The sequence below is a fragment of the Triticum aestivum genome, chromosome 7A (assembly GCF_018294505.1).
Source record: "Triticum aestivum cultivar Chinese Spring chromosome 7A, IWGSC CS RefSeq v2.1, whole genome shotgun sequence".
NCBI classification, from domain to species: Eukaryota; Viridiplantae; Streptophyta; class Magnoliopsida; order Poales; family Poaceae; genus Triticum; species Triticum aestivum.
Genome location: NC_057812.1, coordinates 621377132 through 621404218, shown reverse-complemented (window position 1 = coordinate 621404218; position 27087 = coordinate 621377132). Strand labels below are relative to the sequence as shown.

Sequence of the window (27087 nt, the reverse complement as noted above, 5' to 3'; positions counted from 1 at the left end):
AAGTAACATACCGATGACAAAGGGAACAACGTATGTTGTTATGCGGTCTGACCGATAAAGATCTTCGTAGAATATGTAGGAGTCAATATGAGCATCCAGGTTCCGCTATTGGTTATTGATCGGAGACGTGTCTCGGTCATGTCTACATAGTTTTCGAACCCGTAGGGTCCGCACGCTTAACGCTACGATGACAGTTATATTATGAGTTTATATGTTTTGATGTACCGAACGAGTTAGGAGTCCCAGATGAGATCGGGGACATGACGAGGAGTCTCGAAATGGTCGAGACGTAAAGATCGATATATTGGACGACTATATTCGGACATCGGAAAAGTTCCGAGTGATTCGGGTATTTTTCGGAGTACCAGAGAGTTACGGGAATTCGCCGGGGAGTATATGGGCCTTATTGGGCTTTAGGGGAAAGAGAGAGGAGAGGTTGGGCGCCCCCCCCCAATGCCTAGTCCGAATTGGACTAGGGGGAGGGCCTGCGCCCCCTCCTTCCTTCTCTTCTCCCTTCCCTTGCCTCGACTCCTACTCCTACTACTTGGAAGGGGGGGAATCCTACTCCTGGTGGGAGTAGGACTCCTCCAGGGCGCGCCGTAGGGGCCGGCCCTCTCCCCCCTCCTCCACTCCTTTATATACGTGGTCAAGGGGCACCCCATAGACACAACAATTGATGATTGATCTCTTAGCCGTGTGCGGTGCCCCCTTCCACCATAATCCTCGATAATATTGTAGCGGTGCTTAGGCGAAGCCCTGCGACGGTAGAACATCAAGATCGTCACCACGCCGTCGTGCTGACGGAACTCTTCCCCGACATTCTGCTGGATCGGAGTCCGGGGATCGTCATCGAGCTGAACGTGTGCTAGAACTCGGAGGTGCCGTAGTTTCGGTGCTTGATCGGTCGGGCCGTGAAGACGTACGACTACATCAACCGCGTTATGTCAACGCTTCCGCTTTTGGTCTACGAGGATACGTAGACAACACTCTCCTCTCTCGTTGCTATGCATCACCATGATCTTGCGTGTGCGCAGGAAATTTTTTGAAATTACTATGTTCCCCAACAGTGGCATCCGAGCCTAGGTTTTATGCGTAGGTAAGAACGGTTCTTGCTAAGCCCGTAGCAGCCACGTAAAACTTGCAACAACAAAGTAGAGGACGTCTAACTTGTTTTTGCAGGGCATGTTGTGATGTGATATGGTCAAGACATGATGCTAAATTTTATTGTATGAGATGATCATGTTTTGTAACCAAGTTATCGGCAACTGGCTGGAGCCATATGGTTGTCGCTTTATTGTATGCAATGCAATCGCGCTGTAATGCTTTACTTTATCACTAAGCGGTAGCGATAGTCGTGGAAGCATAATATTGGCGAGACGACAACAATGCTACGATGGAGATTAAGGTGTCACGCCGGTAACGATGGTGATCATGACGATACTTCGGAGATGGAGATCACAAGTACAAGATGATGATGGCCATATCATATCACTTATATTGATTGCATGTGATGTTTATCTTTTATGCATCTTATCTTGCTTTGATTGACGGTAGCATTATAAGATGATCCCTCACTAAATTATCAAAGTATAAGTGTTCTCCCTGAGTATGCACCGTTGCGAAAGTTCTTCGTGCTGAGACACCACGTGATGATCGGGTGTGATAGGCTCTACGTTCAAATACAACGGGTGCAAAACAGTTGCACACGCAGAATACTCAGGTTAAACTTGACGAGCCTAACATATAACAGATATGGCCTCAGAACACGGAGACCGAAAGGTCGAGCGTGAATCATATAGTAGATATGATCAACATAGTGATGTTCACCATTGAAACTACTCCATCTCACGTGATGATCGGACATGGTTTAGTTGATTTGGATCACGTGATCACTTAGAGGATTAGAGGGATGTCTATCTAAGTGGGAGTTCTTAAGTAATATGATTAATTGAACTTTAATTTATCATGAACTTAGTCCTGGTAGTATTAGCATATCTATGTTGTAGATCAATAGCTCGCGTTTAGCTCCCCTGTTTTATTTTTGATATGTTCCTAGAGAAAACTAAGTTGAAAGATGTTAGTAGCAATGATGCGGATTGGATCCGTGATCTGAGGTTTATCCTCATTGCTGCACAGAAGAATTATGTCTTTGATGCACCGCTAGGTGACAAACCTATTGCAGGAGCAGATGCAGATGTTATGAACATTTGGCTAGCTCAATATGATGACTACTTGATAGTTTAGTGCACCATGCTTAAACGGCTTAGAATCGGGACTTCAAAGATGTTTTGAACGTCATGGACCATATGAGATGTTCCAGGAGTTGAAGTTAATATTTCAAGCAAATACCCGAGTTGAGAGATATGAAGTCTCCAACAAGTTCTATAGCTAAAAGATGGAGGAGAATAGCTCAAGCAGTGAGCATGTGCTCAGATTGTCTGGGTACTACAATCGCTTGAATCAAGTGGGAGTTAATCTTCCAGATGAAATAGTGATTGACAAAATTCTCTAGTCACCATCACCAAGTTAGTAGAACTTCGTGATGAACTATGATATGCAAGGGATAACGGAAAACGATTCCCAAGCTCTTCGTAATGCTGAAATCGACGAAGGTAGAAATCAAGAAAAATATCAAGTGTTGATGGTAGACAAGACCACTAGTTTCAAGAAAGGGCAAAGGGAAGAAGGGGAACTTCAAGAAGAACGGCAAGCAAGTTGCTGCTCAAGTGAAGAAGCCCAAGTCTGGTCCTAAGCCTGAGACTAAGTGCTTCTACTGCAAAGGGACTGGTCACTGGAAGCGGAACTGCCCCAAGTATTTGGCGGATAAGAAGGATGGCAAAGTGAACAAAGGTATATTTGATATACAGATTATTGATGTGTATTTTACTAGTGTTCGTAGCAACCCCTCGGTATTTGATACTGGTTCAGTTGCTAAGAGTAGTAACTCGAAACGGGAGTTGCAGAATGAACATAGACTAGTTAAGGGTGAAGTGACGATGTGTGTTGGAAGTGGTTCCAAGATTGATATGATCATCATCGCACACTCCCTATACTTTTGGGATTAGTGTTGAACCTAAATAAGTGTTATTTGGTGTTTGCGTTGAGCATGAATATGATTTGATCATGTTTATTGCAATACGGTTATTCATTTAAGTAAGAGAATAAATTGTTGTTCTGTTTACATGAATAAAACCTTATATGGTTACACACCCAATGAAAATGGTTCGTTGGATCTCGATCGTAGTGATACACATATTCATATTGAAACCAAAAGATGCAAAGTTAATAATGATAGTGCAACTTATTTGTGGCACTGCCGTTTAGGTCATACTGGTGTAAAGCGCATGAAGAAAATCCATGTTGATGGGCTTTTGGAATCACTTGATTATGAATCAGTTGATGCTTGCGAACCATGCCTCATGGGCAAGATGACTAAGACTCCGTTCTCTGGAACAATGGAGCGAGCAACATATTTGTTGGAAATCATACATACTGATGTATGTGGTCCAATGAATATTGAGGCTCGTGGCAGGTATCATTATTTTCTGATCTTCACAGATGATTTGAGCAGTTATGAGTATATCTACTTGATGAAACACAAGTCTGAAACATTTGAAAAGTTCAAAGAATTTTAGAGTGAAGTGGAGAATCATCATAACAAAAATAAAAGTTTCTATGATATGATCGCAGAAGTAAAATATTTGAGTTACGAGTTTGGCCTTCAGTTAAAAACAACGTGAAATAGTTTCCCTACTCACGCCACCTGGAACACCACAGTGTAATGGTGTGTCCGAACGTCATAACCGTACTTTATTAGATATGGTGCGACCTATGATGTCTCTTACTGATCTACCACTATCGTTTTGGGGTTATGCATTAGAGACAGCTGCATTCACGTTAAATAGGGCACCATATAAATCTGTTGAGACGACACCGTATGAACTATGGTTTGGCAAGAAAACTAAGCTGTCGTTTCTTAAAGTTTGAGGTTGCAATGCTTATGTGAAAAAGTTTCAACCTGATAAGCTCTAACCCAAATCGGAGAAGTGCGTCTTCATAGGATACCCAAAAGAAAATGTTGGGTACACCTTCTATCACAGATCCGAAGGCAATATATTTGTTGCTTTGAAAGGATCCTTTCTAGAAAAGGAGTTTCTCTCGAAAGAAGTGAGTGGGAGGAAAGTAGAACTTGATGAGGTAACTGTACCTGCTACCTTATTGGAAAGTAGTTCATGATAGAAATTTGTTCCTATGACTACTACACCAATTAGTGAGGAAGCTAATGATGATGATCATGTAACTTCAGATCAAGTTACTACCAAACCTCGTAGGTAAACCAGACTGAGATCCGCACCAGAGTGGTACGGTAATCCTGTTCTGGAGGTCATGTTACTTGACCATGACGAGCCTACGAACTATGAGGAAGCGATGATGAGCCCAGATTCGGCGAAATGGCTTGAGGCCATGAAATCTGAGATGAGATCCATGTATGAGAACAAAGTATGGACTTTGATTGACTTGCCCAATGATCGGCGAGCCATTGAGATTAAATGGATCTTCAAGAGGAAGACGGACGCTGATAGTAGTGTTACTATCTACAAAGCTAGAATTGTCGCAAAAAGGTTTTCGACAAGTTCAAGGTGTTGACTACGATGAGAGTTTCTCACTCGTATCTATGCTTAAGTCTGTCTGAATCATGTTAGCAATTGCCGCATTTTATGAAATCTGGCAAATGGATAAACAAAACTTCATTCCTTAATGGATTTATAAAAGAAGAGTTGTATATGATGCAACCAGAAGGTTTTGTCAATCCTAAAGGTACTAACAAAATATGCAAGCTCCAGCGATCCATCTATGGACTGGTGCAAGCATCTCGGAGTTGGAATATACGCTTTGATAAGTTGATCAAAGCATATAGTTTTATACACACTTGTGGTGAAGCCTGTATTTACAAGAAAGTGAGTGGGAGCACTACAGTATTTTTGATAAGTATATGTGAAAGACATATTGTTGATCGGAGATAATGTAGAATTATTCTGCAAAGCATAAAGGAATGTTTGAAAGGAGTTTTTCAAAGAAAGACCTCGGTGAAGCTGCTTACATATTGAGCATCAAGATCTATAGAGATAGATCAATACGCTTGATAAGTTTTTTCAATGAGTACATACCTTGACAAGATTTTGAAGTAGTTCACAATGGAACAGTTAAAGAAGGAGTTCTTGCCTGTGTTACAAGGTGTGAAGTTGAGTAAGACTCAAAACCCGACCACGGCAGAAGATAGAGAGAGAATGAAAGTCATTCCCTATGCCTCAGCCATTGGTTCTATAAAGTATGCCATGCTGTGTACCAGACCTATTGTATACCCTGTCCTGAGTTTGGCAAAGGAGTACAATAGTGATCTAGGAGTAGATCACTGGACATTGGTCAAAATTATCCTTAGTGGAATAAGGATATGTTTCTCGATTATGGAAGTGACAAAACATTCGTCATAAAGGGTTACGTCGATGCAAATTTTGACACTGATCCAGATGACTCTAAATCTCAATCTGGATACATATTGAAAGTGGGAGCAATTAGCTAGAGTAGATCTGTGCAGAGCATTGTTGACATAGAAATTTGCAAAATACTTACGGATCTGAATGTGGCAGACCCGTTGACTAAAATTCTCTCACAAGAAAAACATGATCACACCTCAGTACTCTTTGGGTATTAATCACATAGCGATGTGAACTAGATTATTGACTCTAGTAAACCTTTGGGTGTTGGTCACATGTCGATGTGAACTATGGGTGTTAATCACATGGTGATGTGAACTATTGATGTTAAATCACATGACGATGTGAACTAGATTATTGACTCTAGTGCAAGTGGGAGACTAAAGGAAATATGCCCTAGAGGCAATAATAAAGTTATTATATATTTCCTTATATCATGATAAATGTTTATTATTCATGCTAGAATTGTATTAACCGGAAACATAATACATATGTGAATACATAGACAAACAGAGTGTCACTAGTATGCCTCTACTTGACTAGCTCGTTGATTAAAGATGGTTATGTTTTCTAACCATAGACATGAGTTGTCATTTGATTAACGGGATCACATCATTAGGAGAATGATGTGATTGACTTGACCCATTCCGTTAGCTTAGCACTTGATCATTTAGTTTGTTGTTATTGCTTTCTTCATGGCTTATACATGTTCCTATGACTATGAGATTATGCAACTCCCGTTTACCGGAGGAACACTTCGTGTGCTACCAAATGTCACAACATAATTGGGTGATTATAAAGGTTCTCTACAGGTGTCTCCGAAGGTACTTGTTGGGTTGGCGTATTTCGAGATTAGGATTTGTCACTCCGATTGTTGGAGAGGTATCTCTAGGCCCTCTCGGTAATGCACATCACCTAAGCCTTGCAAGCATTGCAACTAATGAGTTAGTTGTGAGATGATGTATTACAGAACGAGTAAAGAGACTTGCCGGTAACGATATTGAACTAGGTATTGAGATGCCGACGATCGAATCTCGGGGAAGTAACATACCGATGACAAAGGGAACAACGTATGTTGTTATGCGGTCTGACCGATAAAGATCTTCGTAGAATATGTAGGAGCTAATATGAGCATCCAGGTTCCGCTATTGGTTATTGACCGGAGACGTGTCTCGGTCATGTCTACATAGTTTTCGAACCCGTAGGGTCCGCACGCTTAACGCTACGATTACAGTTCTATTATGAGTTTATATATTTTGATGTACTGAAGGAGTTCGGAGTCCCGGATGAGATCGGGGACATGACGAGGAGTCTCGAAATGGTCGAGACGTAAAGATCGATATATTGTACGACTATATTCGGACATCGAAAAGGTTCCTAGTGATTCGGGTATTTTTCGGAGTACCGGAGAGTTACGGGAATTCGCCGGGGAGTATATGGGCCTTATTGGGCTTTAGGGGAAAGAGAGAGGAGAGGTTGGGCACCCCCCAAGGCCTAGTCCGAATTGGACTAGGGGGAGGGGTTGCGCCCCCTCCTTCCTTCTCTTCTCCCTTCCCTTGCCTTGACTCCTACTCCTACTACTTGGAAGGGGGGAATCCTACTCCCGGTGGGAGTAGGACTCCTCTAGGGCGTGCCATAGGGGCCGGCCCTCTCCCCCCTCCTCCACTCATTTATATACGTGGCCAAGGGGCACCACATAGACACAACAATTGATGATTGATCTCTTAGCCGTGTGCGGTGCCCCCTTCCACCATAATCCTCGATAATATTGTACTGGCGCTTAGGCGAAGCCCTGCGACGGTAGAACATCAAGATCGTCACCACGCCGTCGTGCTGACGGAACTCTTCCCCGATATTCTGCTGGATCGGAGTCCGGGGATAGTCATCGAGCTGAACGTGTGCTAGAACTCGGAGGTGCCGTAGTTTCGGTGCTTGATCGGTCGGGCCGTGAAGACGTACGACTACATCAACCGGGTTGTGCTAATGCTTCCGCTTTCGGTCTACGAGGGTACGTAGACAACACTCTCCTCTCTCGCTGCTATGCATCACCATGATCTTGCATGTGCGTAGGATTTTTTTTGAAATTACTACGTTCCCCAACAGGTATGTCTTTAGATCTTGCAATCGAGTCTTTTAACTTATTGTTTTATCACTAGTTTAGTTTATAAAAGAAAACTATAAAAAAATGGAATTAAGTTTGCTTCATACGCTTCATCTTTTTAATATCTTTCGTGAGTATGATGGAAAGGAAAATTGTGCTCATGTGCTAGAAGAAGAATGTATTAGAATGTTTGGAACTAAATATTTGAATGATGAGCATGATTGCAATGTTGTTAGTACGAATTCTTTGAATATCCATGAAACTAATAATGATTGCACTAGTTATGATGAAAATGTCTCCTATAAACATGTCAATTTTTGTGGAGTGCATTGGGTTTGTAAGTACACACTAAATAGAGAAGATAGATATTGCAAGAAGCATAAGTACTTAGAAACTAAATTGTTGTAAGAAGAGCTAGATGATTGTGCTGAAAATTTAAATTTTCTTGGCCATACTTGTGAGCTTTGTAATGAACGTGGTCATTTAATTATCCGATGCAAATTGTTTCATGATCTAATCGTGTCCAAAATTTGTGATGACTTGATTTCCCTTGCACATTATAATGAACTTAGTTTGCTTATGGGCTACGAAGAAATGAAACGTATAACTAAGGATATTCCAAATTTTGCCCTTGATAGAGTTCTTCATTTTGACCTAGAGAAAATTTATATGTATTGTGCGGTGAATTGCATTGAAAATTCTTATATTGCCAATTACATAAAGAAAAGAAAACAAATAGAAGATGAAGAGAATACTAATGAAAGGGAAGAGACTTCCCAATATCCTCCTATTATTTCTTATGATGAATCAGGTAACGAGGAGGAGCCTCCTATTCAACCAATCTCATTAATAAGGAGCTCCAAAAAGAGGATTGAACCCACACATGATGTGGTGAAGAAGAAGAAAAGAAAAATGAAGAGAGGTAAAAAGATATCTCTCTCAAATAATGCTGCTCCTATTACTATTGTGCCTCATGAAAATATAATTGTGGAAGATAATGATACTTCTTATGATCTTGAAAATCTTTTGGCACTTGCTTGGAAGAATATGATAATTGCTATACTATTGGTGATATCCATCCTATTAATGATGAGAGTGATTATGCTTATAATATGAAAAGGCCCAAGCTTGGGGATGCTATGTTTGATGAAGATGATGTTTTTGAGAATATATTTGCTGCAATTAATGTTTTCCCCAAGCTTGGGGATGCTACGCTTAATGAAGATGATATTTTTAGTATCCCAAGTTTTGATATGCAAATTTATAATGATAATAACATGCCTCCTACTTATGATAATTATTGTGATGATACATATGCTATAAAAAGTAGTGAGGACTATATTTATAAAACTTGTCATGATTATGGTTACCCCTTTTCTGAACATTACTCTTTTGATGTGGAAACAATTTATAGTATTCGAGTCTCTTATGATACTCCCACTATTCTGAATGAGAAGAATCTTGCTTATGTGGAGAGTAGTAAATTTTCTATGCTTGTAGATCATGAAAAGAATGCTTTAGGTACTGGTTATATTGTTGAATTCATTCATGATGCTACTGAAAATTATTATGAGGGAGGAATATATGCTTGTAGGAATTGCAACAATATCAAGTTTCCTCTCTATATGCTTAAAATTTTGAAGTTATGCTTGTTTTGCCCTCCTACGCAAGTTGATTATTGTTACCATAAGTTGTTTAATCACAAAATCCCTATGCATAGGAAGAGGGTTAGACTTAAATGTGCTAGTCATATTCTTCATGATGCTCTATTTATGTTTCAATTCTTATCTTTTATGTGAGCATCATTGAAATCATCATGCCTAGCTAGGGGCGTTAAACAATAGCGCTTGTTGGGAGGCAACCCAATTTTATTCTTGTTACTTGCTTTTTGTTCCTGTTTAGTAATAAATAATTCATCTAGCCTCTATTTAGATGTGGTTTTATGCTTTTAATTACTGTTTGTGCCAAGTAGAACCTTTGGGAAGACTTGGGGAAAGTCTTGTTGATCATGCTGTAAAAAACAGAAACTTTAGCGCTCACGAGAATTGCTGCCATTTTTATTTGGAGAGTGCTATTTAGTTAATTCTTTTTGCAGATGATTAATAGATAAATTACTCATCCGGAAATTTATTTGAGAATTTTATGAGTTCCATAAGTATACGTTTGATTCAGATTACTACAGACTATTCTGTATTTGACAGATTCTGTTTTTCATGTGTTGTTTACTTATTTTGATGAATCTATGGCTAGTCAAAGAGTTTATAAACCATAGAGAGGTTGGAATACAGTAGGTTTAACACCAATATAAATAAAGAATTAGTTCATTACAGTACCTTGAAGTGGTGATTTATTTTCTTATACTAACGGAGCTTACGAGTTTTCTGTTAAGTTTTGTGTTGTGAAGTTTTCAAGTTGTGGGTAAGGATTCGATGGACTATGGAATAAGGGGTGGCAAGAACCTAAGATTGGGGATGCCCAAGGCACCCCAAGATAATATTGAAGGACAACCAAAATCCTAAGCTTGGGGATGCCCCGGAAGGCATCCCCTCTTTCGTCTTCGTTCATTGGTAACTTTACTTGGAGCTATATTTTTATTCACCACATGATATGTGTTCTGCTTGGAGTGTCAATTTATTTTGTTAGGATTTGCTTGCTGTTATTTATAAAAATATTTTGCATATTTTATTTCAATAAAAGTGGCATTGATAGCCTTTACTATGCCTATTTTACAAGTCCACATGTTGCTATTTGAAAACAGAAAGTTTACCGTTGTTGCAATAATTCCCTAGAAAAGTCAGAATGTGATAAAATGTTGAAACCTTTTGCATATTAAGCTCTGATAAATTTAATATAGTGGGAATTTTCTTTTATAATTTTTTTGGAGCAAGGGAAGTATGGATGTTGCTGTTGGGGAACGTAGCAATTTTAAAATTTTCCTACGCACATGCAAGATCATGGTGATGCATAGCAACGAGAGGCGAGAGTGTTGTCTACGTACCCTCGTAGACCAGAAGCGGAAGAGTTAGCACAACGCGGTTGATGTAGTCGTACGTCTTCACGGCCCGACCGATCAAGCACCAAAACTACGGCACCTCCGAGTTCTAGCACACGTTCAGCTTGATGACGATCCCCGGACTCCGATCCAGCAGAATGTCGGGGAAGCGTTCCGTCAGCACGGCGGCGTGGTGACGATCTTGATGTTCTACCGTCGCAGGGCTTCGCTTAAGCACCGCTACAATATTATCGAGGATTATGGTGGAGGAGGGCACCGCACACGGCTAATAGATCTCAAGGATCAATTGTTGTGTCTATGGGATGCCCCTTGGCCACGTATATAAAGGAGTGGAGGAGGGGGGAGAGGGTCGGCCCCTATGGCGCGCCCTAGAGGAGTCCTACTCTGGGAGTAGGACTCCCCCCCCCCCTTCCAAGTAGTAGGAGTAGGAGTCAAGGCAAGGGAAGGGAGAAGAGAAGGAAGGAGGGGGCGCAGCCCCTCCCCTTAGTCCAATTAGGACTAGGCCTTGGGGGGCGCCCAACCTCTCCTCTCTCTTTCCCCTAAAGCCCAATAAGGCCCATATACTCCCCAGCGAATTCTCGTAACTCTCCGGTACTCCGAAAAATACCCGAATCACTCGGAACCTTTCCGATGTCCGAATATAGTCGTCCAATATATCGATCTTTACGTCTCGACCATTTCGAGACTCCTCGTCATGTCCCTGATCTCATCCGGGACTCCAAACTCCTTCGGTACATCAAAACTCATAAACTCATAATATAACTGTCATCGAAACCTTAAGCGTGCGGACCCTACGGGTTCGAGAACTATGTAGACATGACCGAGACACGTCTCCGGTCAATAACCAATAGCGGAACCTGGATGCTCATATTGGCTCCCACATATTCTACGAAGATCTTTATCGGTCAAACCGCATAACAACATATGTTGTTCCCTTTGTCATCGGTATGTTACTTGCCCGAGATTCGATCGTCGGTATCTCAATACCTAGTTCAATCTCGTTACCGGCAAGTCTCTTTTACTCGTTCTGTAATACATCATCCCGCAACTAACTTATTAGTTGCAATACTTGCAAGGCTTAAGTGATGTGCATTACCGAGAGGGCCCAGAGATACCTCTCCGACAATCGTAGTGACAAATCCTAATCTCGAAATACGCCAACCCAACAAGTACCTTCGGAGACACCTGTAGAGCACCTTTATAATCACCCAGTTACGTTGTGACGTTTGGTAGCACACAAAGTGTTCCTCCGGTAAACGGGAGTTGCATAATCTCATAGTCATAGGAACATGTATAAGTTATGAAGAAAGCAATAGCAACAAACTAAATGATCAAGTGCTAAGCTAATGGAATGGGTCAAGTCAATCACATCATTCTCCTAATGATGTGATCTCGTTAATCAAATGACAACTCATGTCTATGGCTAGGAAACATAACCATCTTCGATCAACGAGCTAGTCAAGCAGAGGCAAACTAGTGACACTCTGTTTGTCTATGGATTCACACATGTATTATGTTTCCGGTTAATACAATTCTAGCATGAATAATAAACATTTATCATGAAATAAGGAAATAAATAATAACTTTATTAGTGCCTCTAGGGCATATTTCTTTCAGTCTCCCACTTGCACTAGAGTCAATAATCTAGTTCACATCGCCATGTGATTTAACATCAATAGTTCACATCACCATGTGATTAACACCCATAGTTCACATCGTCATGTGACCAACACCCAAAGGGTTACTAGATTCAATAATCTAGCTAGTTCACATCACTATGTGATTAACGCCCAAAGAGTACTAGGGTGTGATCATGTTTTGCTTGTGAGAGAAGTTTAGTCAACGGGTCTGCCACATACAGATCCGTAAGTATTTTGCAAATTTCTATGTCAACAATGCTCCGCACTAAGCTACTCTAGCTAATTGCTCCCACTTTCAATATGTATCCAGATTGAGACTTTGAGTCATCTGGATCAATGTCAAAACTTGCATCGACGTAACCCTTTACGATGGACCTTTTGTCACCTCCATAATCGAGAAACATATCCTTATTCCACTAAGGATAATTTTGACCAATGTCCAGTGATCTACTCCTAGATCAGTATTGTACTTCCTTGCCAAACTCAGGGCAGGGTATACAATAGGTCTGGTACATAGCATGGCATACTTTATAGAACCTATGGCTGAGGCATAGGGAATGACTTTCATTCTCTCTCTATCTTCTGCTGTGGTCGGGTTTTGAGTCTTACTCAACTTCACACCTTGTAACACAGGCAAGAACTCCTTCTTTGACTGTTCCATTTTGAACTACTTCAAAATCTTGTCAAGGTATGTACTCATTGAAAAACTTATCAAGCGTCTTGATCTATCTCTATAGATCTTGATGCTCAATATGTAAGCAGTTTCACCGAGGTCTTTCTTTGAAAAACTCCTTTCAAACATTCCTTTATGCTTTGCAGAATAATTCTACATTATTTCCGATCAACAATATGTCATTCACATATACTTATCAGAAATGCTGTAGTGCTCCCACTCACTTTCTTGTAAATACAGGCTTCACCGCAAGTCTGTATAAAACTATATGCTTTGATCAACTTATCAAAGCGTATATTCCAACTCTGAGATGCTTGCACCAGTCCATAGATGGATCGCTGGAGCTTGCATATTTTGTTAGCACCTTTAGGATTGACAAAACCTTCTGGTTGCATCATATACAACTCTTCTTTAATAAATCCATTAAGGAATGCAGTTTTGTTTATCCATTTGCCAGATGACAATTGCTAACATGATTCAGACAGACTTGAGCATAGATACGAGTGAGAAACTCTCATCGTAGTCAACACCTTGAACTTGTCGAAAACATTTTTGTGACAATTCTAGCTTTGTAGATAGTAACACTACTATCAGCGTTTGTCTTCCTCTTGAAGATCTATTTAATCTCAATGGCTTGCCGATTAATGGGCAAGTCAATCAAAGTCCACACTTTGTTCTCATACATGGATCCCATCTCAGATTTTATGGCCTCAAGCCATTTCATGGAATCTGGGCTCATCATCGCTTCCTCATATATAGTTCATAGGCTCGTCATGGTCAAGTAACATGACCTCCAGAAAAGGATTACCGTACCACTCTGGTGCGGATCTCACTCTGGTTTACCTACAAGGTTCGGTAGTAACTTGATCTGAAGTTTACATGATCATCATCATTAGCTTTACTAATTGGTGTAGTAGTCACAGGAACAGATTTCTGTGATGAACTACTTTCCAATAAGGGAGCAGGTACAGTTACCTCATCAAGTTCTACTTTCCTCCCACTCACTTCTTTCGAGAGAAACTCCTTCTCTAGAAAGGATCCATTCTCAGCAACGAATATCTTGCCTTCGGATCTGTGATAGAAGGTGTACCCAACATTTTCTTTTTGGGTATCCTATGAGGACGCACTTCTCCGATTTGGGTTTGAGCTTATCAGGTTGAAACTTTTTCACATAAGCATTGCAACCTCAAATTTTTAAGAAACGACAACTTTGGTTTCTTGCCAAACCATAGTTCATACGGTGTCGTCTCAACGGATTTTAGATGGTACCCTATTTAACGTGAATGTAGCTGTCTCTAATGCATAACCTCAAAACTATAGTGGTTAATCGGTAAGAAACATCATAGATTGCACTATATCCAATAGTAGTACGGTTATGACGTTCGGACACACCATTATGTTGTGGTGTTCCAGGTGGCACGATTTTGTGAAACTATTCCACATTGTTTTAATTGAAGACCAAACTCGTAACTCAAATATTTGTCTCTGCGATCAGATCGTAGAAACTTTATTTTCTTGTCACGATGATTTTCCACTTCACTCTGAAGTTTTTGAACTTTTCAAATGTTTCAGACTTATGTTTCATCAAGTAGATATACCCATATCTGCTCAAATCATCTGTGAAGGTCAGAAAATAACGATACCCGCCGCGAGCCTCAACATTCATCGGACTGCATACATCAGTATGTATCATTTCCAATAAGTCGGTTGCTTGCTCCATTGTTCCGGAGAACGGAGTCTTAGTCATCTTGCCCATGAGGCACGGTTCGCAAGCATCAACTGATTCATAATCAACTGATTCCAAAAGCCCATCAGCATGGGTTTTCTTCATGCGCTTTACACCAATATGACCTAAACGGCAGTGCCACAAATAAGTTGCACTATCATTATTAACTTTGCATCTTTTGGCTTCAATATTATGAGAATGTGTATTACCACAATCGAGATCCAACAAACCATTTTCATTGGGTGTATGACCATAGAAGGTTTTATTCATGTAAACAGAACAACAATTTATTCTCTTACTTAAATGAATAACCGTATTGCAATAAACATGATCAAATCATATTCATGCTCAACGCAAACACCAAATAACGCTTATTTAGGTTCAACACTAATCCCGAAAGTATAGGGAGTGTGCGATGATGATCATATCAATCTTGGAACCACTTCCAACACACATCATCACTTCACCCTTAACGAGTCTCTGTTCATTCTGCAACTCCCGTTTCGAGTTACTACTCTTAGCAACTGAACCAGTATCAGATACCGAGGGGTTGCTATGAACACTAGTAAAGTACATATCAATAACATGTATATCAAATATACCTATGTTCACTTTGCCATCCTTCTTATCTGCCAATTACTTGGGGTAGTTCCGCTTCTAGTGACCAGTCCCTTTGCAGTGAAAGCACTTAGTCTCAGGCTTACGTCCAGATTTGGGCTTCTTCACTTGAGCAGCAACTTGCTTGCCGTTCTTCTTGAAGTTCCCTTTCTTTCCCTTTGCCCTTTTCTTGAAACTAGTGGTCTTGTTAACCATCAACACTTGATGTTTTTCTTGATTTCTACCTTCGTCGATTTCAGCATTACGAAGAGCTTGGGAATTACTTTCGTCATCCCTTGCATATTATAGTTCATCACGAAGTTCTACTAACTTGGTGATGGTGACTAGAGAATTCTGTCAATCACTATTTTATCTGGAAGATTAACTCCCACTTGATTCAAGCGATTGTAGTACCCAGACAATCTGAGCACATGCTCACTGCTTGAGCTATTCTCCTCCATCTTTTAGCTATAGAACTTGTTGGAGACTTCATATCTCTCAACTCGGGTATTTTACTTGAAATATTAACTTCAACTCCTGGAACATCTCATATGGTCCATGACGTTCAAAACGTCTTTGAAGTCCCGATTCTAAGCTGTTAAGCATGGTGCACTAAACTATCAAGTAGTCATCATATTGAGCTAGCCAAACGTTCATAACGTCTTTATCTGCTTCTGCAATAGGTCTGTCACCTTGCGGTGCATCAAGAACATAATTCTTCTGTGCAGCAATGAGGATAAACCTCAGATCACGGATCCAATCCGCATCATTGCTACTAACATCTTTCAACTTAGTTTTCTCTAGGAACATATCAAAAATAAAACAGGGGAGCTAAATGCGAGCTATTGATCTACAACATAGATATGCTAATACTACCAGGACTAAGTTCATGATAAATTTAAGTTCAATTAATCATATTACTTAAGAACTCCCACTTAGATAGACATCCCTCTAATCCTCTAAGTGATCACGTGATCCAAATCAACTAAACCATGTCTGATCATCACGTGAGATGGAGTAGTTTCAATGGTGAACATCACTATGTTGATCATATCTACTATATGATTCACGCTCGACCTTTTGGTCTTCGTGTTCCGAGGCCATATTTGTTATATACTAGGCTCGTCAAGTTTAACCTGAGTATTCCGCGTGTGCAACTGTTTTGCACCCGTTGTATTTGAACGTAGAGCCTACCACACCTGATCATCACGTGGTGTCTCAGCACGAAGAACTTTCGCAATGGTGCATACTCAGGGAGAACACTTATACCTTGATAATTTAGTGAGAGATTATCTTATAAAGCTACCACCGAACTAAGCAAAATAAGATGTATAAAAGATAAACATCACATGCAATTATAATATGTGACATGATATGGCCATCATCATCTTGTGCCTTTGATCTCCATCTCCAAAGCATCGTCATGATCTCCATCGTCACCGGCATGACACCATGATCTCCATCATCTTGATCTATATCAATGTGTCGTCACATGGTTGTCTCGCCAACAATTGCTCTTGCAACTATTGCTATCGCATAGCGATAAAGTAAAGCAATTATTTGACGCTTGCATCTTATGCAATAGAGAGATAACCATAAGGCTTTTGCCGGTTGCCGATAACTTCAACAAAACATGATCATCTCATACAACAACTTATATCTCATCACGTCTTGACCATATCACATCACAACATGCCCTGCAAAAACAAGTTAGACGTCCTCTACTTTGTTGTTGCAAGTTTTACGTGGCTGCTACGGGCTGAGCAAGAACCGTTCTTACCTACGCATCGAAACCACAACGATATTTTGTCAAGTTGGTGCTCTTTTAACCTTCGCAAGGACCGGGCGTAGCCACACTTGGTTCAACTAAAGTTGGAGAAACTGACACCCGCTAGACACATGTGTGCAAAGCACGTCGATAGAACCAGTCTCGCGTAAGCGTACGTGTAATGTCGGTCCAGGCCGCTTCATCCAACAATACCGCCGAACCAAAGTGTGACATGCTGATAAGCAGTATGACTTATATCGCCCACAACTCACTTGTGTTCTACTCATGCATATTACATCAACACATAAAACCTGGCTCGGATGCCACTTTTGGGGAACGTAGCAATTTCAAAAATTTCCTATGCACACGCAAGATCATGGTGATGCATAGCAACGAGAGGGGAGAGTGTTGTCTACGTACCCTCGTAGACCGGAAGCGGAATCGTTAGCACAACGCGGTTGATGTAGTCGTACGTCTTCACGGCCCGACCGATCAAGCACCGAAACTATGGCACCTCCGAGTTCTAGCACACGTTCAGCTCGATGACGATCCCCAGACTCCGATCCAGCAGAATGTCGGGGAATAGTTCCGTCAGCACGACGGCGTGGTGACAATCTTGATGTTCTACCGTCGTAGGGCTTCGCCTAAGCACCGCTACAATATTATCGAGGATTATGGTGGAGGAGGGCACCGCACATGGCTAATAGATCTCAAGGATCAATTGTTGTGTCTATGGGGTGCTCCTTGGCCACGTATATAAAGGAGTGGAGGAGGGGGGATAGGGCCGGCCCCTATGGCGCGCCCTGGAGGAGTCCTACTCTCACCGGGAGTAGGATTCCCCCCTTCCAAGTAGTAGGAGTAGGAGTCAAGGCAAGGGAAGGGAGAAGAGAAGGAAGGAGGGGGCGCAGCCCCTCCCCTTAGTCCAATTCGGACTAGGCCTTGGGGGGGCGCCCAACCTCTCCTATCTCTTTCCCCTAAAGCCCAATAAAGCCCATATACTCCCCGGCGAATTCCCATAACTCTCCGGTACTCCGAAAAATACTTGAATCACTCGGAACCTTTCTGATGTCCGAATATAGTCGTCCAATATATCGATCTTTACGTCTCGACCATTTCGAGACTCCTCGTCATGTCCCCGATCTCATCCGGGACTCCGAACTCCTTCGGTACATCAAAACTCATAAACTCATAATATAACTGTCATCGAAACCTTAAGCGTGCGGACCCTACGGGTTCGAGAACTATGTAGACATGACCGAGACACGTCTCCGGTCAATAACCAATAGCGGAACCTGGATGCTCATATTGGCTTCCACATATTCTACGAAGATCTTTATCGGTCAAACCGCATAACAATATACGTTGTTCCCTTTGTCATCGGTATGTTACTTTCCCGAGATTCGATCGTCGATATCTCAATACCTAGTTCAATCTCGTTACCGGCAAGTCTCTTTTACTCATTCCATAATACATCATCCCGCAACTAACTTATTAGTTGCAATGCTTGCAAGGCTTAAGTGATGTGCATTACCGAGAGGGCCCAAAGATACCTCTCCGACAATCGGAGTGACAAATCCTAATCTCGAAATACGCCAACCCAACAAGTACCTTCGAAGACACCTATAAAGCACCTTTATAATCACCCAGTTACATTGTGATGTTTGGTAGCACACAAAGTGTTCCTTCGGTAAACGGGAGTTGCATAATCTCATAGTCATAGGAACATGTATAAGTTATGAAGAAAGCAATAGCAACAAACTAAACGATCAAGTGCTAAGCTAATGGAATGGGTCAAGTCAATCACATCATTCTCCTAATGATGTGATCCCGTTAATCAAATGACAACTCATGTCTATGGCTAGGAAACATAACCATCTTCGATCCACGAGCTAGTCAAGTAGAGGCATACTAGTGACACTATGTTTGTCTATGTATTCACACATGTATTATGTTTCCGGTTAATACAATTCTAGCATGAATAATAAACATTTATCATGAAATAAGGAAATAAATAATAACTTTATTATTGCCTCTAGGGCAAATTTCCTTCAGTTGCTGCATTCTTTACAGACTATCCTGTTTAGGCAGATTGTTGTTGTGTTTGCATTGTTTGCATTTAGTTGCTTCTTTAATGATTCTATTTGAGGATAGGACTATTAAATATGCAGAGGCATTTAGTATGCAATGTTGAATAATAATTTTAGTGATTTGCTACAGTAGAGTATGATAAGGTTTTTGCAATGGTTTATACTAACTTATCTCACGAGTCCTTGTTGAGTTTTGTGTGGATGAAGCTTTTGAGATTTAGGGAGACCGTGATATGAGAGGAATTAAGGAGACACAAAAGCTCAATCTTGGGGATGCTCAAGGCACCCCAAGATAATATTTCAAGAAGTCTCAAGCGTCTAAGCTTGGGGATGCCCCGATTGGCATCCCACCTTTCTTCTTCAACAACTATCGGTTAGTATCGGTTGATCCTAAGTTTTTGCTTCTTCACATGATGTTTGCTATTGTTAGATGTCATTTTATTTTGTTTTTCTTGCTGTTTGAACAAAGTATCAAGATCTGAAATTCTTAAATGTTAGAGAGTCTTCACATAGTTGCATAATTATTCGACTACTCATTGATCTTCACTTATATCTTTCGGAGTAGTTTGTCATTTGCTCTAGTGCTTCACTTATACCTTTTAGAGCATGGTGGTAGTTTTATTTTGAAGAAATAGATGAACTCTCATGCTTCACTTATATTATTTTGAGAGTCTTAAATAGCATGGCAATTTTCTTAAAATCCTAATATGCTAGGTACATAAGATTAATAATAAAATTCTCTTATGAGGGTGTTGAATACTAAGAGAAGTTTGATGCTTCATGATTGTTTTGAGATATGGAGGTAATAATATCGAAGTCGTGCTAGTTGAGTAGTTGTGAAATTGAGAAATACTTGTGTTGAAGTTTGCAAGTCCCGTAGCATGTAGGTATGGTAAACGTTATGCAACAAATTTGAAACATGAGGTGTTATTTGATTGTCTTCCTTATGAGTGGCGGTCGGGGACAAGCGATGGTCTTTTCCTACCAATCTATCCCCCTAGGAGCATGCGCGTAGTACCGAGGTTTTTGATGACTTGTATATTTTTGCAATAAGTATGTGAGTTCTTTATGACTAATGTTGAGTCCATGGATTACACGCACTCTCACCCTTCCATCCTTGCTAGCCTCTTCGGTACCGTGCATTGGCCTTTCTCACATTGAGAGTTGGTGCAAACTTCGTCGGTGCATCCAAACCCCGTGATATGATACGCTCTATCACACATAAACCTCCTTATATCTTCCTCAAAACAGCCACTATACCTGCCTATTATGGCATTTCCATAGCCATTCCGAGATATATTGCCATGCAACTTTCCACCATTCCGTTTATTATGACGCGCATCATCATTGTCATATTGCTTTGCATGATCATGTAGTTGACATCATATTTGTGGCAAAGCCACCGTCCATAATTCTTCATACATGTCACACTTGATTCATCGCAATCCCGGTACACCGCCGGAGGCATTCATATAGAGTGATCTTTATTCTAGTATCGAGTTTTAATCATTGAGTTGTAAATAAATAGAAGTGTGATTATCATCATTATTAGAGCATTGTCCCAAGTCAGGAATAAAAAAAGAGAAAGACCATAAAAAAGAGAAGGCCCAAAAAAAGAGAAAGGCCATAAAAAAAGAGAAGGCCCAAAAAAATGAAAATGGGAGAAAAAGAGAGAAGGGACAATGCTACTATCCTTTTACCACACTTGTGCTTCAAAGTAGCACCATGATCTTCATAGTAGAGAGTCTCTTGTTTTGTCACTTTCATATAACAGTGGGAATTTTTCATTATAGAACTTGGCTTGTTTATTCCAACAATGGGCCTCCTCAAGTGCCCTAGGTCTTCATGAGCAAGCAAGTTGGATGCACACCCACTTAGTTTCTTTTGTTGAGCTTTCATACATTTATAGCTCTAGTGCATCCGTTGCATGGCAATCCCTACTCCTTGCATTAACATCAATCGGTGGGCATCTCCATAGCCCATTGATTAGCCTCGTTGATGTGAGACTTTCTCCTTTTTGTCTTCTCCACATAACCCCCCTCATTATATTCTATTCCACCCATAGTGCTATATCCATGGCTCGCGCTCATGTATTGCGTGAAAGTTTATGAGTTTGAGATTACCAAAGTATGAAACAATTGCTTGGCTTGTCATCGGGGTTGTGCATGATGAGAGCATTCTTGTGTGACGAAAATGAAACATGACTAAACTATATAATTTTGTAGGGATGAACTTTCTTTGGCCATGTTATTTTGAGAAGACATAATTGCTTAGTTAGTATGCTTGAAGTATTATCATTTTATGTCAATATGAACTTTGTCTTGAATCTTTCGGATCTGAATATTCATATCACAATTAAGAAGAGTTACATTGAAATTATGCCAACTAGCATTACACATCAAAAATTCTTTATTTTATCATTTACCTACTCGAGGACGAGCAGGAATTAAGCTTGGGGATGCTTGATACGTCTCCAACGTATCTATAATTTTTGATTGCTCCATGCTATGTTATCTACTGTTTTGGGCAATATTGGGCTTTATTACCCACTTTTATATTATTTTTGGGACTAACCTATTAGCCGGAGGCCCAGCCCAGATTTGATGTTTTTTTTGCCTATTTCAGTGTTTCGAAGAAAAGGAATATCAAACGGAGTCGAAACGGAACGAAATCAACTAGAGAAGTTATTTTTGGAAGGAAAGCTACCGGATGGACTTGGACCCCACGTCGGGAGAGAAGGGAGGTGCCCATGAGGGTGGGGGGCGCCCACCCCCCTAGGGTGCGCCCCCTGCCTCGTGGGGCCCCCGAAGCTCCACCGGCGTACTTCCTGCATCCATATATACCTACGTATCCTAAAACTTCCAGAACACACAATAGATCGGGAGTTCCGCCGCCAGAAGCCTCCGTAGCCACCGAAAGCCAATCTAGACCCGCTCCGGCACCCTGCCGGAGGGGGCAATCCCTCTCCGGTGGCCATCTTCATCATCCTGGTGCTCTTCATGACGAGGAGGGAGTAGTTCTCCCTCGGGGCTGAGGGTATGTACCAGTAGCTATGTGTTTGATCTCTCTCTCTCTCTCTCTCTCTCTCTCTCTCTCTCTCTCTCTCTCTCTCTCTCTCGTGTTCTTGGTTTGGCACGATCTTGATGTATCGCGAGCTTTGCTATTATAGTTGGATCTTATCATGTTTTCTCCCCCCTCTACTCTCTTGTAATGGATTGAGTTTCCCCTTTGAAGTTATCTTATCGGATTGAGTCTTTAAAGATTTGAGAACACTTGATGTATGTCTTGCCGTGCGTATCTGTGGTGACAGTGGGATATCACGTGATTCACTTGATGTATGTTTTGGTGATCAACTTGCGGGTTCCGCCCATGAACCTATGCATAGGGGTTGGCACACGTTTTTGTCGTGATTCTCCGGTAGAAACTTTGGGGCACTCTTTGAGGTCCTTTGTGTTGGTTGAATAAATGAATCGGAGATTGTGTGATGCATATCGTATAATCATACCCACGGATACTTGAGGTGACATTGGAGTATCTAGGTGACATTAGGGTTTTGATTGATGTGTGTCTTAAGGTGTTATTCTAGTACGAACTCTAGGGCTATTTGTGACAATTATAGAAATAACCCAATGGATTGATTGGAAAGAATAACTTTGAGGTGGTTTCGTACCCTACCATAATCTCTTCGTTAGTTCTCCGCTATTAGTGACTTTGGAGTGACTCTTTGTTGCATGTTGAGGGATAGTTATGTGATCCAATTGTGTTATTATTGTTGAGGGAACTTGCACTAGTGAAAGTATGAACCCTAGGCCTTGTTTACTATCATTGCAATACCGTCTACGCTCACTTTTATCATTAGTTACCTTGCTGTTTTTATATTTTCAGATTACAAATACCTTTATCTACTATCCATATACCACTTGTATCACCATCTCTTCGCCAAACTAGTGCACCTATACAATTTGCCATTGTATTGGGTGTGTTGGGGACACAAGAGACTCTTTGTTATTTGGTTGCAGGGTTGCTTGAGAGAGACCATCTTCATCCTATGCCTCCTACGGATTGATAAACCTTAGGTCATCCACTTAAGGGAAATTTGCTACTGTCCTAAAAACCTCTGCACTTGGAGGCCCAACAATGTCTACAAGAAGAAGGTTGTGTAGTAGACATCACAAACCCTCCCAAGACACCACCAACTGGTACCTTGGCATATGGTTCAATACAATCCCCAAGTTTACTTCTGCATGGGTCGCAAATAGGGATACACCAATCAAGAGCACCACCGCACTAGAGCTCACAATCTCCCATGATGACAACCTTGTCATCTTAAACCAGTCCACCAAGTCTATAATCTGGAGCACACAAGCAAACATCACAAGAAATAGCACCACTGCTATGCTTTTGAGTAGTGGAAATCTCATCCTGACAGACTCTTCAAACTCAGCAGAGGTTCTGTGGCAGAGCTTTGATCACCCCACAGATACACTTTTCCCTGGGGCAAGGCTTGGACCGGACAAGGTCACTGGCTTGAACTGTCAGATCGTCTCTTGGAAGAACTTGATGGACCTAGCTACCGGCGTGTACTGTCATACGTTAGACCCCAGTGGTGCCGATCAGTTCTTGCTTACACCATTGAACTCATCCATACCATATTGGTCAACCGGTGTATGGAACGACAAATACTTTGCCTTAATTCTAGAGATGACAGCAAAGAACCCTGTTTCCATCATAACATTTGTCAACAATGACCAAGAGAAGTATTTAACAATTAACTTTGTCAATGAATCTATGGTTACTCGTTTTGTAGTTGACGTGTTAGGTCGATTAAAACAGTTCATTTGGTTGGACGGTTCCCAGGATTGGATACTGGCCTTTGTCCAACCAAAACTTCAGTGTGATGTCTACGCAATTTGTGGACCTTTCACAATTTGCAACGAGAATGCGCCTCCACATTGCAATTGCATGGAGGGCTTCAGCATAACATCCCCCCAGGATTGGGAAATAGAAGATCGAACAAGTGGGTGCTCCAGAAATAATCCGTTAGACTGCATTAGCAACAAAAGCACATCTCATACAACAGACAAGTTCTACTCTTTGCCATGCGTTGAGTTGCATGCCTGAGAATGTCCCAAAACTCGAAGCTGCTACAAGCGCCAGTGAGTGCGCACAAGTTTGCCTGAGTAATTGCTCTTGCACCGCATATTCCTTCAACGATGGAAGATGTTCTGTCTGGCATAATGAATTGCTCAGCATAAGAGCGCTACAATGTAGTGAGACTACAAGTACAACCGGAGGAACTCTTTACCTTTGTATTTCTGCTAAAGATTTCAACAGATTAGAAAACAACAGAAAGGGGATTGTTATTGGAGTTGCAATTGGTACAGGCATTTCTGCTATAGGTTTATTTGCACTTGTTCTCCTGATAAAGATTTTGAGAAACAGAAGTAAGAGCTCTAGCCATATACTGGATGGTGTTCAAGGTTGTAACAGAATCATTGCATTTAGATACACTGATTTACAGCATGCCACAACAAAGTTCAAAGATAAGTTGGGTGCGGGCAGTTTTGGTTCTGTATTCAAGGGGGTTTTAAATGACTCGGTAGCTATAGCAGTGAAAAGGCTTGACGGTGCTTCTCAAGGAGAGGAGCAATTCAGAGCTGAAGTGAGCTCAGTTGGAGCTATCCAGCACATCAATTTAGTTAAGCTTGTTGGTTTCTGTTGTGAGGGTTCCAAGAGGTTGCTTGTTTATGAACACATGTCAAATCGCTCTCTTGATGTCCATTTATTTCGAAACAATTCAACAATATTGAGTTGGACTATTAGATATCAGATAGCCATAGGGGTTGCTCGAGGTTTAGCCTACTTGCATGAGGGATGTCGAGACTGCATCATACACTGCGATATTAAGCCAGAAAACATACTTCTTGATGATTCATTTATTCCCAAAGTTGCAGACTTTGGGATGGCGAAGCTTTTGGGAAGGGAATTCAGCCGAGTACTGACTACAATCAGAGGAACTGCAGGGTACCTTGCACCTGAATGGATCAGTGGCGTTGCTGTTACACCAAAAGTCGATGTGTATAGCTATGGGATGATGTTGCTTGAAATTATATCTGGAAAGGAGAACTCAAGTGCATCATATTCTAGCAGTGGCGACCTTGATGTTTCTTTCCCTGTTCATGCTGCACACAAGCTTCTTGAAGGAGACGTCGGGAGTTTGATAGATCAAACGTTACATGATGATCTTAATTTGGTTGAGGCTGAACTGGCTTGCAAGGTTGCATGTTGGTGCATCCAACACCATGAGCTTGATCGACCAACAATGGGACAGGTAGTTCAGATTCTTCAAGGGCTAGTTGAGATCAGGATGCCCCCCATACCAAGACACCTCGAAGCTATGGCTTAAAGCTCGCATTCAACGTGATCCCAATCCTTCTATGGAGCTACCAAGCAAAGGAAGTGCACTTCTCAATTAGTGATTTCAGTCATAAGCTCCTTTTGCTACCCTTAAAAAAGAGAGCTCCTTTTGCTACATTGTGGGCTGGGTTTTGACGTACTGGGCAGTGCTCCGTAGTGGCCGAGACGTACAATGCAATACCAACCTCCAATCTCTCCAATCCTTTCCACCTAAAAAACTCGAATGGCTAAAGGCGGGAGATCGGAACACGCAGTATTTTCAGAACCGGGCGTCTCATCGTAAGCGAAAGAACACTGTCAAGGCGCTGGTAAGGGAGAACGGCAGTAGGTGCACGGATGATGAAGGAATGAGGGAGTTGGCGGGCTCCTTCTATGAAAAGTTGTTCAGGTCAGAAGGGTCAACACATGCGGAGAGACTTCTCAATCATTTTGTCCCGGTAATTTCTGAGGAGATGAATAACAAGTTAATGGCCCCTATATCGGATGACGAAATTCAGCGGGCTCTCTTCCAGATGGGGCCTACAAAGGCGCCCGGCCCAGATGGGTTGCCAGCTCTATTTTATCAGCGACACTGGTCACTGTTAAAAGCAGACGTGTGTTCCGCGGTTAGAGGTTTTCTTTCGGGCGAAGTTACCCCTGATTCTTTTAATGATACGGTGATTGTGATGATTCCTAAAGTAAACTCTCCGGATCTTCTGACCCAGTTTCGGCCGATTAGTCTATGCAATGTGCTGTATAAGATTGCCACTAAGGTACTTGCTAACAGGCTCAAGGTTATCCTTCCGGTGCTCATTTCTGAGGAACAGAGTGCATTCGTTCCGGGACGGCTCATGACAGATAATGTGTTGGTGGCATACGAATGCACACATGCGATTAGGGTCCGACGGAGGAAGACACCACTCTGTGCAGTAAAGTTGGATATGATGAAGGCGTACGACCGGGTGGAGTGGATTTTTTTGGAGCAGGTGCTGGGTAGATTTGGTTTCGCTCAACCCTGGATCCGCATGATTATGAGGTGTGTCACTTCTGCCAGGTTCTCGGTTAAATTAAATGGTGGTTTCTCGAGAGGCTTTCTTCCCTCTAGAGGCTTGCGACAAGGTGATCCGCTGTCTCCATATTTGTTTTTGTTCTGTGTGGAAGGCTTCTCGGCGCTGTTGAAAGCAGCCCAGCAGGATAACAGTCTCAAAGGAGTGTCTTTTGGCGGCACTGGCCCCCATATCACACACCTTCTTTTTGCAGATGACAGTATTGTGTTCCTCGAAGGGAAGAGTAGCAATTTTGAGGCATTAAGGGATATTTTGCAGGTTTATGAGGAGGCCTCGGGGCAGAAAGTTAATCTTCACGAATCATCTATATTCTTTGGGAAAGGATGTGGAAATGCACGCAAGGCTGAACTTCAACGTACCATTGGAATCAACTCTGAAGCGTTGAGTGAGAAATATCTAGGACTGCCAACACTGGTTGGTAGATCCAAAGATGGGACGTTTAAGTATGTCAAGGAAAGTTCAGCGGGTAAGGTCTCGGGATGGAAGGGACAAGGATTGTCTAAGGCGGCAAGAGAAGTTCTTGT

General features: G+C 41.6%; 1 pseudogene; it reads left to right on the top strand.

Annotated features, from left to right (window-relative positions):
- The window catches only part of LOC123153583 (G-type lectin S-receptor-like serine/threonine-protein kinase At2g19130), a 28583-nt pseudogene extending 3059 nt beyond the window's left edge, over positions 1-25524 (top strand).
- The last annotated feature ends 1563 nt before the right edge of the window (positions 25525-27087 follow it).